At 45.7% G+C, this 20,600-nt stretch overlaps 1 pseudogene; it reads left to right on the forward strand.

Annotated features, from left to right (window-relative positions):
* The first annotated feature begins 9,526 nt into the window (after positions 1–9,526).
* LOC120381600 lies at positions 9,527–10,637 on the forward strand (annotated as a pseudogene).
* Positions 10,638–20,600: the final 9,963 nt, after the last annotated feature.

A 20,600-nucleotide genomic window follows, 5' to 3' on the forward strand; every position in this document is an offset into this window, starting at 1 on the left:
ACACTTTTTAAATATTGGCACAGTATTAGCTTTACTCCAGTCTCATGGAATTTCCTCAGTGTTCCAAGTCCTAATGAAAATCAACACTAACAGTCCACCACGCTTCTCCACCGGGTCTCTCAAAACTCTTGTTATCTGGACCTGCTGATTTAAACACATCTAACTCTAATACCTGCTGTTTAACATACTCATGAGTTGTTGTTGGAATGGAAAGTGTCGTCGTCAACATCTTATGATATGAGTTACATCACTTGATTTTCTCCAAATCCAGGAGAGAAATATTTATTGAACACTTTTACCTCTTCTGCATTATTTTTGATAATTCTGCCATTTCTATCTAGTAATTTACCACTACCGTTGTTAGGATTAATTTTGTACTTAATATACTTTTAAAAACTTCCTTCTTATTTTTCATTGATTGATCATTGATTTCTGATAGCTTCCCTTACCAATTTTCTACAATTCTGACCTTCTAACTTATAGTCTTTACTATTGACTTCCCCTTTCTTCCATATATTTTATTTGGAGAGTGTTGGGATTCCTACCAGGGAGCCACCAGCAGGGTCCAGAGACAGCCCCATCTCCTGTATCAAGCTCTGGCTAGTGGGTATGTAATAAATGTGACGACCCTGCCTCTGTCTGTCAGGTGGGAGACACAAAGATTCTCTCTTTCTACCCTCTGATTCCTCCTGGCTGCTCTAAGCAAGATGGGGTGGGACTCTGTTAACATGTGCCTCCATTTACCTGGTGGTGTTGTTCTGTGAATAGTGGGGCTGTGAGTGGGGCAGCAGGTACTGAGTGTTGGACTCTTGCTCTTTCAGGGGCCGTTGACCTTCGAGGAGGTGGCTGTGCATTTCACCAGGGAGGAATGGGCTCTGCTGGACCCTGTTCAGAGAGCCCTCTACTGGGATGTCATGCAGGAGAACTATGAGACGGTGACCTCGCTGGGTAAGAAGTCCTGTCCCCTGGGTTATTAGAAGCTGTGGGGTCTCTGAAGAACCTGAGTAGTAATAACTTTATACCTTTATTTGTCATACAAGTTTCCTTACCCCCACTGTTTTTGCCTCATCTCCCACCTACTAGTATAATTTTTGGACATGTGCTTTTTTTGGTGCTGTCAGTCATTTTAAAACTGCATTGAATGTATCCTTATTGGCTACATTAATAACTACATTAATCACTGTAGCTTTCATGCCTTTTCCTCATTGTAAGAGGAAAATATGCCGCCTGTAGAATTCTAAATTGAGTAAATAGGTGTATGAGTCATGCATGGCTTGTGTGACAGTCAGATGAGCTCCTCTTTTGATAGGAGAGTATATAATGTTCCCATTCAGGACCCCACGGGTGAAGGGAGAACAGAGCCATGGGAGGGGAGGAGAAGGGGGGAGTAGATAATTCTGGGGTGCCAGGACATGTGGTGGGTGTGTGCAGGGTTAGAGCTAAGAAGCAGCAGGGAGGGAGGAGATTGTGAGAGACGAGGAGGGAACACAAGAAGCTACCAAGGCGCGGGGAGGTGGTGCCGGCTGCCAGTAATGGGAAGAAGGGGAGGGGAGTGTGGGGGAAGGGCACCCAGGAAGTGGGGTGGGTGCATCAGTGGGAGGGAGGAGAGGTTTGGGGATCTAGAGCTGTGGGGGATCCCAGACCTTTAACCCCAAATCCCTGCCCAAGCCTTGTTGCTGTAGAGCCTCCACTCCAGTTTTATTTCTGTTCAGTTTCACTTCTTTATACATTTCCCCCCCCCAAAATATTATTATTTTAACTCTTGACCTCCCTCTCCCACTCATTACCCCCCTCCCCATATAACCTCCCCATCTCTAGGCAGAGCGACCCCGGCCACCAATCCTGAGTCCTTGCTGCATCCTCCCTCCCAGAGCAGGGCCCCTTCCCAGGCACAAATGGGCACTTTGTTGATGATGTCACAGGCTGGTGGTGTAGCCTGTACAATTTTTACACCTATAAGATGACGTATTGGGGTACAGCTCGCCCTTGTACATGGCTAAGCAAAGTTAATGGAGGAGATGAAATTGGGTGAAACACACAGAAATTTGATTTATAGTTGAAATCATAGGCAAGGCTCAATACACGTAACGATTAGAGTCAGAGAAGTATAGTAAAGAGGGTCTTGCACTGTGCGGACTTACAAACTATGGACACCATTGGAAACAAAGATCGAGGCGCAAGGGAGCCCATCAGAAGGGAGTCCCTGCTTCAGTTTACACTGTCTTGGGGACCTGACAAAATGAAAAACTGGTAACTAGGAGAGTTATTTTCTCTGGTTTCTTATGCTAAGAGGATGGCGATATACCATATCTGCTCCTTTACTCTGATTACAGTAATGTCAATAGCTGCCCCAAACCATACCTGGCCTTTGGGAAGTCCATAATTAAGCATCAAGCCTCAATACTCATGATTTACATCACTTATTTATTAATAATTCTAATATATGAATGCATCCAGCTGCTGAGATACTGCATAGCAAACTAATTGCTAGAGCCCGCCCCAGACTTCCTTCTTTCAGAATCCTGTGGCGTATTCCACCCGCTTGTAGTTCCTCATTAGTCTCTCAAATGGGGGTGCGAAATATCTGACCTGGGATTGTCTCCTTAGGCCTATTCAAGTAAATCCCACACCTCCCACAAAGGCTCCACCTAATACACCACCACTCGCCATCCCATACAGCCCCTCTCCAGTGCATTATCAATGATCTACAAGCTATCCTGGAAAACGATCCCTCACTCTCACAGACCTTGGGAGGCAGGCCAGGTCCTCGCTTACAGACAACCTCCGAACCTGAAGCAAATACTCACCAGCAACTACACACCACACCACACCACAGAAACACCAACCCAGGAACCAATCCCTGTAGCAAACCTCGTTGCCTACTCTGTCCCCAGATCTACTCTAGCGACACCATCAGAGGACCCAACCACATCAGCCACACAATCAAGGGCTCATTCACCTGCACGTCTACTAATGTGATATATGCCATCATGTGCCAGCAGTGCCCCTCTGCCATGTACATTGACCAAACCGGACAGTCTCTAGGTAAAAGAATAAATGGACACAAATTGGACATCAGGAATGGTAACCTACAAAAGCCAGTAGGTGAACACTTCAATCTCCCTGGTCATTCTATAACAGATTTAAAAGTCACTATTCTTGAACAAAAAAACTTCAGAAACAGCCTTCGAAGAGAAACAGCAGAACTAAAATTCATCTTCAAATGTAACACCATTAATCTGGGCTTGAATAGGGACTGGGAGTGGCTGGCTCATTACAGAAGCAGCTTCCCCTCTCTTGGAATTGACACCTCCTCATCTATTATTGGGAGTGGACTACATCCACCCTGATTGAATTGGCCCTGTCAACACTGGCTCTCCACTTGTGAGGTAACTCCCTTCTCTTCATGTGTCAGTATATAATGCCTGCATCTGTAACTTTCACTCCATGCATCTGAAGAAGTGAGGTTTTTTTACCCACGAAAGCTTATACCCAAATAAATCTGTTAGTCTTTAAGGTGCCACCAGACTCCTTGTTGTTTTTGTGGATACAGACTAACACGGCTACCCCCTGATACTTGACAATTCTAACATATCGTAACATAATTTTCTAACCAATTATATCCCACTACGTAATTTACTCACACCTAGCAACATGAATTTTACAGCAGATAGAAACAATTAGGCCTGGTCTACACTAGGACTTTAATTCGAATTTATCAGCGTTAATTCGAACTAACCGCTCAACCGTCCACACCAGGAAGCCATTTAATTCGAACTAGAGGGCTCTTTAGTTCGAATTTGGTACTCCACCCCGGCAGGTGGAGTAACGCTAAATTCGCACTTGCTAGCTCGAATTAGGCTTGGTGTGGATGCTAATCGAACTTAGCAGCTCCGGGAGCTATCCCACAGTGCACCACTCTGTTGACGCTCTGGACAGCAGTCCGAGCTTGGATTCTCTGGCCAGCCACACAGGAAATGACCCGCGAAAATTTGAATTCATTTTCCTGTCTGGGCGGTTTGAATCTGACGTTCTGGTTGCACATCGGGGCGAGCTCCGCAGCACCTGCAACGATGCAGAGCTCTCCAGCAGAGGAGTCCGGGCAATCCCAGAATAGAAAGAGGTCCCCAGCATGGACTGACCGGGAAGTCCAGGATCTGATCGCTGTGTGGGGCGAGGAGTCTGTGCTCGGAGCTGCGCTCCAACAAGCGGAACGCGAAGACCTTCGAGAAGGTCTCTAAAGCCATGAAAGACAAAGGATACAGCCGGGATGCGATGCAGTGCCGCGTGAAAGTGAAGGACCTAAGACAAGGGTATCAAAAAGTCAGAGCGGCAAACGGACGCTCCGGAGCCCAGCCCCAGACATGCCGCTTCTACGAGGCACTGCATGCCATTCTAGGTGGGTCTGCCACCAGTGCCCCACCAGTGACGGTGGACTCCGAGGACGGAATAGTGTACCGGGACAGTTTCCCCTCCCTGTTCGCCAATGGGGAAGATGAGGAAGGGTCTTTAGAGGACGGCGCAGGCGACATCGAACCCACTCCCGCTTTCCCTGACAGCCAGGATCTCTTCATCACCCTCACAGAGATCCCCTACCAACCGTCCCCGCCCGTTAACCAGGACTCGGAATCAGGGGAAGGATCAGGCGGTAAGTGCTACAAACAGGGAAACATTTATTATTTTAAGAAACAGGGATTTATATAAAAAATAGAAATACTATATAAACATTTTTAAATATGAAACTAAACAAACAGCAGGTCTACACAAACAGCAATGGAGCAATAGTCCTCTGGGGATATTTCAAAAAGCTCTCAGAGAGCAGCTGGAAAAGCCTCAGCAAGAGGTTTCTTGGGAGAGGTGCTTTATTGGGTGCTCCGTTGAAGCACACTCTTCCGCGCCATGCCATCCTCAGGTAGAGGGGGACCATCGCCTCTACGAGCATGGCAGCGTAGGGTCCTGGTCTGTGCAGGGCTTCTATTAACATCCGCTCTCTGTGTGCGCCTGACACGCCTCAGGGTGATGTCGTTGTGGAAGTGCTGCATCTAATTAGTGGAATTAGTGTACTGTTACTATTGTGCATGGTAGACTTTTACTTTGCATAAGAAAGACCTCGCTTAACAGAGTTTTACTTTGCATAAGAATGACCTCGCTTAACAGAGTTTTACTTTGCATAAGAATGACCTCGCTTAACAGCCACGTGTTGCAGGCCTCAGAGGAAAACCATACAGGGGTCTTTCGCGCTCACTGGCGGGAGATGCCGCATAACGCTCATCTTTTCTGCTTTGCACATTGCCTCCAGCAGGAGAGCACAGCTAAGCACTATCTGATAAGCAGTCTGTACTGTAAGGCTTACCAGGACTTTGTGCAAGAGGATGCAGCTGTCTCTCCTCGCCAGCGCTATCGAGTGCAATCGCGCCGCCAATGAGAGCGTATTCCGAAATCTCGGACTAGTTCCGAGATCTCCTGAGACTTGGTTCCCTGTTTGGTCTTCTTAACTGAGAATGACTAGACTGTGTTTACTGTTGGCAAACATGTATTTGTTCAAGGAAATCACCTACTTTTTCGCATCACACAGCTTCGGCTCCTTCACGGACTGCCCCGCCATCCCCTGCAGAGGCTGGCTCAGATTAGACGCCGAAAGAAAAAGACAAGGGACGACATGTTCCAGGAACTGATGGCCAGCTCCAGAGCGGAGGCGGCAGAGCAGAGACAGTCGAGGGAGAGCCTGTGTCAGCAGCATCGCACACACATGGAACGGGAGGATAGGTGGCGGCAGGAAGACCAGCAGGCGACTCAAACGCTGCTTGGTCTCATGAGGGAGCAAACGGACACGCTCCGGCGCCTTGTAGATGTTCTGCAAGACCACAGGCAGGAGGAGAGAGCCCCCCTGCAGTGCATCTGCAACCGCCCTCCAACGCCAAGAAGTCCTGTCCCCCCCTCACCCAAAGTGACAAGAAGGAGGGGCGGTAGGGGCCGTGAGAACTGTCACTGCACCGCAGCAGAGCGCTAATGTACAAGACACCTCTCGCGCTGTAAATTTGTAGAAGTTCTTCCCTTACAGGATCACCCAGTCCCAAATCCAAGTTTCAACCCCACTGTGTATAACATTATTAAAAGCGGTTTGTTGTTACTCTCTGTTTCCACACGTTTCGTGTCAGAAGACTTTGTGGGGGGGGGGATTTTTAATTACAGTGCATAGCCCACATTACCAGGGTACAGACTTGGGGGCAGGGTCAACTGCAGGGCACACACAGACTGCAGTCACTAGGCACCAGGGACAGTGTGTGTGGTGTATGCTGCCCCGGCTCTTTCCTTGATGTGTAGGGTCCTGGTGCCTGACATCCCCGAATGTAAAGGCAGGCTTCCTTCACATGCATTTGGACCGTAGTCACGATCCTCCCGGTGCCCTGAGACCCAAAAAGAGACCTCATCCAGGGGCAGATACTCACCCTTCCCCACACCCTCACCCTTCCAACGCCCAAACCCACAGCCGACATGGTAACCCATATCCAAGGACGGCACCCCTCGCCCCTTCCTGCAAACCCACCCATCAGTGCACACCTTAACCAGCACAGAATGCTTCCATGTTTCAACGAAGAAACAGAAATGCAAAGTCAACGAAAGATTTATTATTAATTACTAAAACATGTCCTTAGTTTTAAAACGTCCTTGGGAAGTGGGGAAAACTTGGTTTATGATCAGGCTCTCTTAAAATCAAGTGGACAGTCACAGGTTACCCTGCTCTGCGAGGAAACTCGCTTTCAAAGCCTCCTGATGCATATCGCTTCCCGCTGGGATATTCTCTCAGCACGGGTGTCTGGCTGATCATACACAGCAGCCAGGCGATTTGCCTCAACCTCCCACGCGGCCACACCGGTCTCGCCCTTGCTCTCACAGAGATTGTGGAGCACACAGCAAGCAGCAATAACTACGGGGATATTCTTCTCGCTGATGTCCGAGCGAGTCAGTAAGGTCCGCCATCTCCCCTTGAGACGTCCGAAAGCACACTCCACCACCATTCTGCACTTGCTCAGCCGGTAGTTGAAGAGTTCCTTTCAGTGTCCAAGGCGCCTGTATAGGGCTTCATGAGCCAGGGCATTAGCGGGTAGGCCGGGTCCCCGAGGATCACTGTAGGCATCTGCACATCCCCAACCGTTATTTTGTGGTCCGGGAAGAAAGTGCCTGCCTGGAGGCGTCTAAACAGACCAGAGTTCCTGAACACACGCGCGTCACGAACCTTGCCCGCCCACCCGACGTTGATGTTGGTAAAACGTCCCCTATGGTCCACCACAGCTTGCAGCACCATTGAAAAGTAGCCCTTTCGGTTAATGTACTCGCTGGCCTGGTGGGCTGGTGCCAGGATAGGGATGTGAGTCCCATCTATAGCCCCACCGCAGTTTGGGAATCCCATCGCGCGAAGCCATCTATGATGACCTGGACATTTCCGACAGTCACTACCTTTGAGAGCAGTTGCTCAACGATTGCGTGGGCTACTTGAATGACAGCAATCCCCACGGTAGATTTGCCCACGCCAAAGTGGTTCGCTACTGACCGGTAGCTGTCTGGCGTGGCAAGTTTCCAGAGGGCTATGGCCACTCGCTTCTGCACAGTCAGGGCTGCTCGCATCCTTGTGTCCTGGCGCCTCAGGGCAGGGGACAGCAAGTCACACAGTTCAAGGAAAGTGTCCTTACGCATCCTGAAGTTTCGCAGCCACTCTGTGTCATCCCAGACCTGCAGCACTATGCGGTCCCACCAGTCTGTGCTTGTTTCCGGGCCCAGAATCGCTGTTCCACACCATGAACTTGACCCATTGCCACCATGATCTCCACTGCCCGGCGTACCCTGCTTTGTGAGAGGTCTGCGCCACTCTCTCACCGTGCCGGAGCCTCTCGCCCGGTTTCTCAGCATCTGACTGTGGAAGAGGTGGACGATAACGTGCGAGGAGTTGACAACGGCCATAAGTGCAGCGATGATCGCAGCGGGCTCCATGCTCGCAGTGCTGTGGCGTCCGCGCTGTAACCGACCAGACAAGGGCGCGAACAGATTTCCCGCCGGCGCTTTCAAGGAAGAGAGGGAGGGCGGGATTGACGGTTCAATGACGACACATTTTTCCCCCCAGCATGCATTGGGGGGAAATCCCACAATTCCAATGGGCAGCGGGGAGTGCGGGAACTGTGGGATAGCTTCCCACAGTGCACCGCTTCCAAAGTCGAAGCTGGCCCTGTGAATGTGGACTCAGAAGTTCGAATTTGTGTATTTAGTATGGATACACAAATTCGACTTATTAAGGTCGAATCCACAAATTCGACTTAAGTAGATTCGAAATAGTCCTGTAGTGTAGACAAGCCCTTAGAGAACCAGACTGATTAACAAGGTAAAAGTGGTGACCATAAAGATAAGACAATAAAGAAAGGAGGGTTTCACAACCATTGATAAGGGATTTATTGCCAGAGAGGATTTATAATAATAATACTAACTCTTCTGCCACTTTGAGCCAAGGAAGATGGCCTTGGTATTCTACTGCTTAAAAATGAGCAGGGATTACAACCATGGAATATTCTTTGTGACGAGTATCCCACAAATTCCACTGACCTCCCTTGTTTTCTTTGCCTGCAGTAGGGATTCCAATTTCCAAACCTGATGTGATCTCGCAGCTGGAACAAGGGGAAGAGCCGTGGGTCCCAGATCTCCAGGGCTCTGAGAAAGAAGTGCTCCCAAGAGCTGCCTTCACAGGTGAGGAATTGGTTAAACCAACTTAAGAACTGTGCGGGAATGCAGGAAACATTTGGGATGCCCTACAAAGACCCTGTGAGCTCTCCAAGCTCAGGATTGTTCCCTGCAGATGTGGAATCATTATGGCAGATGTCACTCATGGCTTCCCTCCTATTCTGACTGACAACTGGCACCAGGTCCCTCCCCGATCTCGCTTTCCCCTGAGTGTTCTGGTGAGATGCAGACCAAAACTGATCCCTTCCTCTCTTCTCTGGGGAAGGGTTTGGGGAAAATCAGCTCCTGATAGGTTTGATCTCTCCCACATATATTTTGGATTGTTCATCCCTTTTTCCATTCCTCTCTCTGAGATTTCCTTTCTTTCTGGCACAGGGAGTGACCTATGTCTGGATTCTCTCTGTCTCCCATCAGGTGATGGGATGGTGAGTGAGAATGAGGAGAAACCCCAGCAGGAAGATGCTCAGCAAATAAAACCACATGGAACGTTATCAGGAAGATCCAAAGGGAATGTTTATGGGAGTTGTGGACTCCCAGAAAAAGCAAACGCCTGTGAGACTCAGCAGAGGCCAGAGGAAAACTTCAGTAGCCACTCAGACCTTATAACCCGCAACAGAATCCACTTGGAAGGGAGACGCTACACATGCCATGAGTGTGGAAAAAGCTTCAATCGGAGCTCAGACCTTCTCGTACATCGTAGAATCCACACAGGAGAGACGCCCTACACATGCGCTGAGTGCGGGAAAAGCTTTAATCACAATTTTACCCTGAACAGACATCGGAGAATCCACACGGGTGAGAAACCTTATGGATGCTCTGAGTGCGGGAAAAGCTTCAGTCGGCATTCAAACCTTATCACACATCGTAGAACCCACACTGGAGAGATGACCTACACATGTGCTGAGTGCGGGAAAAGCTTTAATCACAGCTCTACCCTGAGCGCGCACAGCAGAATCCACACGGGTGAGAAACCTTATGGATGCGCTGAATGCGGGAAAAGCTTTAATCAGAGCTCTGCCCTGAGCACACATAGGAGAATCCACAGGGGTGAGAAACCTTATGGATGCTCTGAGTGCGGGAAAAGCTTTAGTCAGCGTTCACACCTTATCTCACATCAGAGACTCCACACAGGAGAGATGCCCTACACATGCTCTGACTGCGGGAAAAGCTTTAATCAGAGCTCTGCCCTGAGCAGACATCGGAGAATCCACATGGGTGAGAAACCTTATGGATGCGCTGAGTGCGGGAAAAGCTTTAATCGGAGCTCTGCCCTGAGCACACATAGGAGAATCCACACGGGTGAGAAACCTTATGGATGCTCTCAGTGCGGGAAAAGCTTCGGTCAGCGTTCACACCTTATCTCACATCAGAGACTCCACACAGGAGAGATGCCCTACACATGCTCTGAGTGCGAGAAAAGCTTTAATCAGAGCTCTGCCCTGAGCAGACATCGGAGAATCCACATGGGTGAGAAACCTTATGGATGCTTTGAGTGTGGGAAAAGCTTCAATCGGAGCTCACACCTGATCACGCATCAGCGAATCCACACAGGAGAGAAGCCCTACACATGCTCTGAGTGTGGGAAAAGCTTTAGTCAGTGTTCAAACCTTATCACACATCAGAGACTCCACACTGGAGAGATGCCCTACACATGCGCTGAGTGCGGGAAAAGCTTTAATCACAGCTCTGCCCTGAGCACACATCGGAGAATCCATACGGGTGAGAAACCTTATGGATGCTCTTAGTGCGGGAAAAGCTTCAGTCAGCGTTCACACTTTATCTCACATCAGAGACTCTGCAGAAGAGACACGCCCTACACATGCTCTGAGTGTGGGAAAAGCTTCAAAAAGAGCTCACATCTTATTAGACATCGCAAAATCCACATTGGAGAACTGTTACAAATGCCTTGATTAGGGCTGGGAAAAGATTAAAAAAAAATCACATTTGCTAATTCTCACATAGTGATCTGTGCACCATCTTCACTGTGGTCTCTCAGCTCCACCAGATCAGTTGCCTGCTTCTGCCTTTTGCAGCTCACCCTTCTTTGGGGTCAGTCCCATGATCTTTTCTATCAACTGCTTTCCTTTTGAGTCACAGGAGTGTGTGTCCCTCTGCCAGGAATGTTCATCAGCTCCAGGTGGGGTACCCTGAGGCAAAAACTACCTGTGCCTGACATCCACTAGGGCTGCACATGGCGTTGGCTGCTCAAGTTAGTGATCTTGGTGTAAAAAGACAATTATAGTTGTAGAGCAGTTGCAGCCCAGGTGCAGGGGTTGGCATTAGCTTTCCCCGTGACCTGACCTAAACAAACCCTGAGCATCATGGTTATACTGTTCCCCCATTTCAAAGCAATTCTTAGTCATCAAGTTCCCCCTTTGGGAACAAATTGTTTCAGTCCCAGTTGCTCTGCTGTTGCTTCAGGTTGTGCTGCAGAGCAGATATTTTTGCTACCATTTTCCTCACTTCAAATATATTGAACTATAACAAAGAGCAGGAACAGGGCAGGGCTAGGGGAAAATGTCATGTCACCCTCTGTAACAGCAGAGGAAGATAGGGTAAGTCAGAGGGATTCCCTTATTCCCCATCACTTTCCCAATCCCCCTGTTGTTCAGTTGGTTAGGTCAATATTTTTTCTAAAGGGCTGGGAAGAGGATTCCCTCCTAAATGACTTGGAACTAAGCAAAATACCCATGCATTGGGCTCCCAAAGCAGTTGTGGCCCAGGCCCTGCAGGAGGTCGCTCCTGAAGATATCTCCTTCCTAATCAGGTGCATGTTGCCTATTATTTGGGAAATGCAATCCCTATCTAGGTAGGGATGGGAAAATGGAAGTGACATTTTCGTTCCGCTCCCCCCGGGAGATGCTGCAAATGTGTAGAAAATGAAATCCATGTTGAACGTGCTATAGCTGCAGAAATATAACTATTTTTAATAGAGACCTGACATTTGGTGTCTTACAGGGATTCTAAGCCGCACCTGAATTTAGTCCCTAATTTAAATTTGTGGCACCAGATTAAAGAAATAAAAGATCATAGTTGGGGGAGTTGTACCTCACTATTGCCACTGATCTGTTGTGCAGTTGGTGAAGGATTCTACGCCAGAGAAGTGTCAAATTACTCCAAGTAACGTCAAAGGTGTGACAAGAACTCAAGTAGAAATTGCAGGTAGTGCTGGTTGATTTTCACCCCCGAGATGGAAGCTGCGGTGACCTGTGGCTCAGGTAAACTATCTTTAGAATCTGCTCCCTAGTTAAGTGGCATTGGTCACACTCCTGAAGGATGCCATGATTAAATTGGGCACAACTGTCTTTTACCATTGGATCCAAAGTTTCATGAAGCACAGAGAGAAACAGCTGATTCCTTCAGAGCCATTCCATGCCTATGGGTCCCAATCTGGCTGCCTTGTTGGACAAGAAGCACTTCCATGCTGGGCAAATGATGGTAGCCAATGAGAGAATGTATCAGATTCCAAGTTCAGACTGCAGGATACATGAATGCGGAGTCCAGAGTCTGTGGTTTGGTGTCTTAGTTTTGCTCTAGCATCTGATGCATTTGTATTGCTTCTCCTCCTGCTGCTACTTTGAAGGATTAGAAAGTGTGAAAATAGAGCACAGGTGGTTTTACTCATGATGCAGCCTTCCCACATCATGTGAGACCCCTTCCCCCCACACTTCTGGGAGAAGCCCCAGGGAGAAATGAACTCACAGAAATGGAAGGCTCCTAGGTTATTGCAGAATGTGTCTTCACACAAAGCTGACTGGGTGGAAATGGGAATTAAGAGAAAACTGCCCTATGGGTTTATATGTTGTAATTGTTGAATAAATTGGTACCAGCGACAATGAAATTAAACACGAAGTTAATTAGTATTACGGAAGAGGCTGATTACGTGCTAACTTTCAGTGTTACAATATAATTCAGGTTTTCTTGTTCTCTCCCTGCCCCCTCCTACTATACAGGAAATGGAGGCTAATCCTGAAATTAAACTCTCACTCCAAAGGAATTAAAGTGGGGGAATAGGTGAGAGAAATAGCATGTGTGAGAATAGAGACCCAGTATAGACTGTAATTATTTCTATTTCAAATGGAATTTTTGATAAATTTTAAATCTTCTGTTAAGAGGAAAATTACTTGAGACAGTATGTGTAACCTTTTACCCAATTAGAGGGTAACAGCCACAGACTTCTCCAGGTCTCTTGTTTGCAAAGCAAAGATGTCACATCAGGCAGGAGATGTCAAAATCTACAATGGTGATGGATGTGTGATGGGAGCTTTTCTGCATTGGTTTTTCGGTTTGGTTTGTTTTTTTTTAATGTACTAGGCGATCCTCCGTTTGGAGCAATGTTGAGCTGCTGGACCTCATCAGCATTTGGGGAGAGGAGGCTGTTGCTGTCTAAGGATTAATATGCTTATTTGCGTAGTTAGAACGTAAACAGCTTTAACAGCTTTTGCATTAGCTTCCTCGTCAGAAGTGTGACATTAGTTTCCTCTGCCAGAGGCACCACCAAAGGTGTGATCCGATATCTTTCAACACCAGGTCATCAAAACAGGGTGTGAGTATTAACCAAAGCTTTGCAGCACATAATCGTGTATTACCATATATATAGATATCTTGAATAACTGTGATACAATTATAATTTTGTAATTCTAACTGTTTTACCATTTACTTATTATTTAATTGATTTTAATAAAAAGTCTTTATAACTAGACCTGTCTGAGTGTGAGCTTCCTGTCATACCCCCAAAGATCCTTTTATAAACTCTGTAAAGCCTAATTCAAAACAAACGTTATCTTCTAATCAAACACATTGGCAAGCCTAAACCCATATTAATTAATATCCATAATAATGATTATTAATATCAATTAAAATTAATTAAATAAAATTGAATTAAGTCAATAAATTAAATCAACACCACTAACACACCTCAAATCAGGCTACACTGTCCAGTCCCAGCTGTGCTCCAGCCTTAGAAATTATGATACATATGCACAGATTTCACGGTGCATGACAGAAAGGGGCCATGACCGGGACACGCTGCAAGGCAGGGTCAAAGTGAAGGAGCTGTGGAACGCCTACTCCATGGCATGGGAGAACATAAGAACGGCCGTACCGGGTCAGACCAAAGGTCCATCTAGCCCAGTATCTGTCTACTGACAGTGACCAATGAATTTATCCAGTTCCCTTTTAAACATTGTTATAATCCTGGCCTTCACAACCTCCTCAGGTAAGGAGTTCCACAAGTTGACTGTGCGCTGCGTGAAGAACTTCCTTTTATTTGTTTTAAACCTGCTGCCTATTAATTTCATTTGGTGACCCCTAGTTCTTGTATTATGGGAATAAGTAAATAACTTTTCCTTACCCACTTTCTCAACATCACTCATGATTTTATAGACCTCTATCATATCACCCCTTAGTCTCCTCTTTTCCATGCTGAAGAGTCCTAGCCTCTTTAATCTTTCCTCGTATGGGACCCTCTCCAAACCCCTAATCATTTTAGTTGCCCTTTTCTGAACCTTTTCTAGTACTAGAATATCTTCTTTGAGGTGAGGAGACCACATCTGTACACAGTATTCGAGATGCAGGTATACCATGGATTTATATAAGGGCAATAATATATTCTCAGTCTTATTCTCTATCCCCTTTTTAATGATTCCTAACATCCTGTTTGCTTTTTTTGACCTCCTCCTGCACACTGTGTGGACGTCTTCAGAGAACTGTCCACGATGACTCCAAGATCTTTTTCCTGACTCATTGTAGCTAAATTAGCCCCCATCATATTGTATGTATAGTTGGGGTTATTTTTTCCAATGTGCATTACTTTACATTTATCCACATTAAATTTCATTTGCCATTTTGTTGCCCAGTCACTTAGTTTTGTGAGATCTTTTTGAAGTTCTTGTGGAAGCCAGTAAATAATTAACAAGGATTTGAAGAGATCTTAATGAATGTTAGTTAGCAAGAGTCAGGCCATACTGTAACCTTAATGACGTAAGACTTGTAGGAGCAAAGATAGTGCGAGGCGACAGGACAGGAACTGTGTACAAAGTTATTATGACCTTGCAATCACTAACCAAAATGCAGGCTTGCTTTTCTTAGGATTGAGACAAATAAGATAAGCCTTTTTGCTATGTATAAACAAAATGTAGTTGTTGCTTTTTACTGTCTGTATTATTGTTAGAAATTGTCTGTAAAAGGTATAAAGGCTTGCTGTGATTATTTACCGGTTGAGAGACCTGTCCAGGACCCTGTGTCCTATGGCACTCTCTCCCTCCATTGTAATTACTGGAGAAATAATAAAGTATTTAATTTTGCTGCACCCAAACAAAAAGCGAGAACTGAGTTTTCTTCGACAATTTGGGGGCTCGTCCGGGATGGCAACGCCCACGGACCCACAGACAACTACTACGGATCATTCCCCTTCGAACCCCATGGCGCCACATGAGAGGTATGAGACCTTTTGAAATCTCTATTGGGGTATCGGAGGAGGACTGTCCCTGAGGACGTCTGTCTCTCTGTTGGGCTCACGCCATCTGAACTTATTGACTGTGCAGCAGGATCAGATGCAAAGTGGTATTGGGGAGAGGCCCCAATAAGGTTAGTTTATAGCAGTACTGGGAACTGCTGAGTTGGCCAAGGAAATGCATAAGGTAATGGTAATGCATAGGTAAATGCATTAGAATGCACCGGTGCTGAGGGGTTTTTACCGCCTCAAGAGGGGTTGTCATACCGCCTCATGGTATTGGTCCGGACCAGGTAAAGATGCATCATGGTTAAAAAAAAAAAAAAAAAAAAAAAAGAGAGATAAAAAGGTAGAAAAAGAAAAAGGAAGAAAAAGAGGCCTTGGTGTGTGTGTGTGTACACCAGTGTGAGTGGCTGTTATCGGGCTAGCCCGGTAACTAGTGGATCTTTAGGAGATCCGACCCACGGTGGGCTGACTCAGCCTGGCATAGTCCGGCGAGGAAGCTGCCTGGGTCTAGGAGTGTGTGAACCCATCTTCCCTCCCCTTTCCTTGTGAGTCTCTCCTGTGTGAGTGGAAAATGGGTAAGGGACTGTCTAAATATTCCACCTTACCCCCTAAGGGTACCCCAGCATATTACATGTACGTACATTATGGTCCTAAAACCTGCAGGTATTTAAATGATTGGAATCTGTATACGCGTGAAAATTCATTTAAACAATGCCCATTAGAAGGTACCTTCAATCTAGATAAGATTATATATCTCAGTGGAGCTTTAATCACAAAGAAAAACCTCTGTTACAGTGTGAACAATTTGTCTAGGAACGGGTTAATTTGAAATTCGGCTTAGCCCTGAGATAAGGGAGAAGTTGTTTTGTCTTCAAGGTCATGAATTAGTGCGGACTATGCTAAGTGCTAAGTAAAACTGCTTCAGCCCCAACTGGTTGTGGAAAATAAAAAAAAAGGGCAAACCAAAAAAAGCAGTATAAGTTACAAAACTGAGATTGCATTTGCAAAACTTAACGGTTCAGTGAGATCCAACAGTTTTTGCAACCCTGAAGCCGGACAGGCAGCTGACCTGAACTGGAATCTCTGAAAGAGACGCCGCAGGAGATTCCAGGGTGTAAAAGAACAGCCATCCCAAGAGTGGCAGCATGTTGGAAATGCTGGACAAGCTGTATACAGGATAATCTCCCGTCCACCTATTTCCCTTCTCTGAACATTATACACAGACATGCCAGTCTGGATATGTGTAAGTATTAAAGTGGCTTAAGGCTTGGGGCATTCATATTTTTCCCGAGTGATGTGGGAGCATTCCCAACACTCTCCATTGTTGTTTTATTATTTTTAATGAAGCTTTAACATTTGGATATATGGTGTGATTTCTCTATCTACCCCCCCAGTCCTGCAATGTCAGTTTGATCGCCTGACATAAGGGATAATTGGTAACAGAAATTTGTCACAGTTTGGTGAGCAATAGAGAATTGGAAAGCACTGTAGAATTTACACCATCTATCTGTTTTACCCTTGTTAGTTTATGTTTGCTTTGTTTGGTACTGTTGGTGTTAGGTGTTAAGAATAGCATGATTATAGGTGAGCTTTAATAGAATAAGGAAACACTATTTGGTTTTGGTGCACTATTTAGCTTTGGCTCTGTTTTGTTTAACCGGTTACTGATGTTTTTCTGCTCTGTTCATTTGGGCGTTAGGTGTGTGTGAGCGGAACTGAACTTCGTTCGTCATTCCTCAGGGTGGAAGCCATGTGTGCGATGAAGCTCTGGGGTTGTCCTGAAATTTTACAGTCCCGCCCCCCCATAGCGGACAATATAATAGAAGTAGAAAAATTTGGCTTAGACTGTAATTTTCTTTGCTTTTTGTGTAATTTTCTTTTCTGTTTAAGTGTCAGCAGACAAATGGGTGGGTCTCTGGGTAGACCCCCAAAGGGGTTTGGATTATGTGTTAAGTGAATGGCCATGTAATTTTGCCCAGGTGGCAAGCCTTACTAGGAAGGACTCAGGTAGTCTTGTGAGTAGAAATGTTTTGGGGAAAAGACCAGAAGGGTGGGGCTAGTTGAGGAGCTCACCCTCCTAGCTAAGAACTGGTTGTGGAACAAGCTCGTGTCTATGGACGGGACGATTCAGTGAGGAAAAAAGGATCGGGCCCAGGCAGGCGGGCAACAGACAGAGAGGTTTGGAAACTTTTGAGGGTGTAGTGGAAAGAAGGAGTAAGTGAATATAAGCATGAGGATTTCAAATACTCAGAAGGATATTTGGAATGGTGATTTAAGTTGATAAAAGTGGCTGTTGGAAGGGAAAAGCAAGTGATTTTTAAGAGAACAGTTTTTGGTGTCTATGAAATGTTTGTGAATGAATTCAGGCAAAGAACTTATTAGATTGCAATCATTTGGCTATGAACAATTTTGTTAAATCAGTTGAAGAATGTATACAGTGCTATGTAATGACATTTTATTAGGCCCTACAGGCACTATAAGTAGTGATGTTTTCTTTCAGTGTTTAAAAGCAGGAGTTAAAAGAAAAAAAAAAAACAAGCCAGAGAGCATCTGTGTTAATGCAAATTAACTAACTGATAAGGTAGAGGCCGCTGAACCAGGGCTGTCTAAGAAGCACATACGAGAAAATATGGGGTAATTCCTCTGTTTTGCCTAGAATCAACAAGAGTATTTGTATATTTTAAGTATTTAACTGCCCCGAAAGGGGTGGACCTCTGTTTTTGTCTTTCAGATAATCAAAGAACATTAATGCCAGCTACACAGCATTCAACATACTATGATTTACTGGCAGTCACAATTATGTTGTGTATTCTATGTTCTGTTTTGTGGTGTTTTGCCAAAGAATTGTTGTGTTTAATATTTTCATGAGATGGTCTGATTTGACATCAAGCGAAAATGTTGCATTGCAATGCAGATACTTGTTTTGTTCAACTTAGAGTACAAAGTGTTTAGTTATATCAGAAAAGTGTGATATACTAAAGTCTAATACATTTTCTTTAGTAAGGGAAAGAAACTACATTGGCCAAATCTTTTAATTGAGAATTGTTGTTAAAATTTGCATACTGACAGTCTTTGGAAGCAAGGACATGAAAAGTTAACCCACTCCCCATATTGTACAAGGGATCCTTCTGGGTACCTCAGACTTTAGCCAGAGGGCTGGGGATGGTGGATAGCTATTGGACTAGAAGTTATATTAAGTGAACTTCTCAAAGTGGGTGTGCTTGTCCTGGCTTGTTCTTCCAAAGTTCTGTAATAAGGTTATTTTAGTGAAAGGGTATATGTGGCATACATTGAATGATAATACTTCTGTACTGTATAACAGTACTGTTTATGTGTTCATGCTATGAAAAAGGTGTATAATTGAAGAGTAAAAGTTTCCTTTGTAGGTTAAATGAAGAAAAAAAAAAAAAGCCAAGTAGAGAATGGCTAACATGCGCTGGCCCCAGTCAAGGACACCGCTTGGCTGCCTACCAAGGGAAGGGGAGGGGGAATGGTTGCTACAGTTACACGAGATTGGTGTGCAGCGGCCAGCCCACTCTCCTCCTTGGGGACCTTTTGTAAATATTCAGATTGATTTTATTTCGATGTCTACATGTTGTGGTTATGGATATGTATTTGTTTTAGTTGATGTATTTACCAATTGGGTTAAAGCTTTTCCCTGCAGGAAAGCAGGTGTCAGGACTGTTGTGACATTTTGCTTGAAGATTTTGTGCCACGTTTTGCCATCCCTGTGGGTATCAACAGTGATCGTGGAATTCATTTTTACTGGACCGATTGTGAAGGAGTTATGTGCAACTCACTGCCCTCACCACCCACAGTTGGGACAGTGGAACGCCAGAATGGGATTTTACAGAATAAACTGGCCCAAATTTGTGCTGAAACGAACTTAAGGTGGCCAGATGCCCTTCCTTTGGCACTAATGTGTATGAGAACCATTCCCAATCGAACGACTGGACTCAGCCCTCATGAAATTTGACAGGACACCCAATGCTGACTACCAACTGCACCCCCACTGACCCCAGCTCAGATGGACATTCATTTGCTGGATAACATAATGCTTAAATATTGTCAGGCACTAATGAAATGTGTTAAGTCTTTTTATACACAGGTGATGGAAGCACTACCAAAGGATCCTGTGCAACCTTGCCACTCGTTGGAACCAGGAGCCTGGGTCTACATAAAGATCCCTCAGCGAAAGACTGCCTTGGCTCCATGCTGGAAAGGCCCTTTCCCAGTCCTGCTGACTACCGACACCGCTGTGAAGTGCCACAAACTGACTGCTTGGACCCAGGATTCTCACTGCAAAAAGACCCCTCCACATCAGAAGAATTTTCCTATTGATGATTAGCCTTTTCTTTCTTCTAGTTCTACTGTACTTCTGGACAGCAGGGAAAAAGCTCCTTGACCACTGACAGACCAACTGTGCCTTTAGACTTTTCTAGAAAAGAGCACAGCTATTACAGGGTGATATGTGCTGGAAACCTCTCCCCTGTAGGATGCTAAACCTCGATTGTTTTGGGAAAGAAGAAGACACACTCACTCCACTGACATTGCCAAAGTCCAGGAATTCCTGACTGAAAAGGACACTGAGAACTGACCCTGGTGAAGAAACAAAGAATTACATACTGGCAGGAAGAACTTTGTGGGACCCATGCTTGGGACTGTGGTATTAATTGGATTTTGGGGTTTATTCTACAGGCTGCGCCCTGTGTTCTGGATAAATCCTTCAGTATGTATTGCCCTCCCTAATTGGATTTTACCTGACATTGCCCTTATCCAGTTTTTTACATACCCAGATTGCTCACAAGGGGCTACCATTAGATTAGCACAACAACAAGGCCTGGGTTATTTCCTCTGGACAAAAAGGGAATTGACCAGATCCCTGTGGGCTGGGTTATTTCATTTGGCCAATAGTGTAGTAGCCATTTGGACTATTCTTCCAGGCCAAAAAAACATGATAGGAAATTGGGGCAACTAGAAAAGGCCACTAGTCTTATTTTTGAAGCTCAGCTATCTTCAGTACAGGCTGGAGTTGCTGAGTTACATGTAATTTCCACCCTTAGTTCTATGACCCAGAAGTTACTGACAGAGATGGTATTGAATATCACTGAGGCTGGGAAGGCATTGCAGTGGGATCTAGACTAGACTTGGCCCACTGCCCTTACAGACGTCAGGAGTACCATCTGATCTGTGGTCATGAAGACATACTTGGACACTTTCTGGATGGAAGTGTGGACATTCACAGTGCTCCTTCCAAGCATATGGACCGGTTAGGGTGGGTGTCGGCTCCCACATACCGAATCCTGCTGGGTCCATGGGGAGGATGCCTGTGGGACTGTAATTGTTTACCGAGACATCTGGGGAAATTAGACCACCTGGTATCTCCAACTGATTTCTAGACAGTACCCCTGGA

Source organism: Mauremys reevesii, linkage group 14, assembly GCF_016161935.1.
Source record: "Mauremys reevesii isolate NIE-2019 linkage group 14, ASM1616193v1, whole genome shotgun sequence".
Lineage (NCBI taxonomy): Eukaryota > Metazoa > Chordata > Testudines > Geoemydidae > Mauremys > Mauremys reevesii.